This window comes from Aplysia californica, unplaced genomic scaffold (genome assembly GCF_000002075.1).
Source record: "Aplysia californica isolate F4 #8 unplaced genomic scaffold, AplCal3.0 scaffold00252, whole genome shotgun sequence".
NCBI classification, from domain to species: domain Eukaryota; kingdom Metazoa; phylum Mollusca; class Gastropoda; order Aplysiida; family Aplysiidae; genus Aplysia; species Aplysia californica.
The window spans coordinates 418505-418872 of NW_004797522.1; positions in this window are offsets into that span (position 1 = coordinate 418505).

The window sequence follows — 368 nt, forward strand, 5'->3', positions numbered from 1 at the left end:
ACAAGATTAAAAGTGTCTGTTATAGATCTGACGCATTTATTTCCTTGTTATTAGGTGAGCCCATGAATTATTCATGCAAAGTCTCCAAGAGAATAGTTTCTAAATGGTGCGTAACTTGGACAGAGAAAAAATAGGGACAACTCAAACAAAAGTGAATCTTTGAGATTGAGGACGGGTTGGAGTGGGGGGAGGGGGTGGTAGAGATACGAGAGAAAGGTGAGAGAGAGAGAGGGGGGGAGGGAGAGTGAGAGAGAGAGGGAGAGATAGAGAGAGAGAGGGAGAGATAGAGAGGGAGAGAGAGAGAGAGAGAGAGAGAGAGAGAGAGAGAGAGAGAGAGAGAGAGAGAGAGAGAGAGAGAGAGAGAGAGA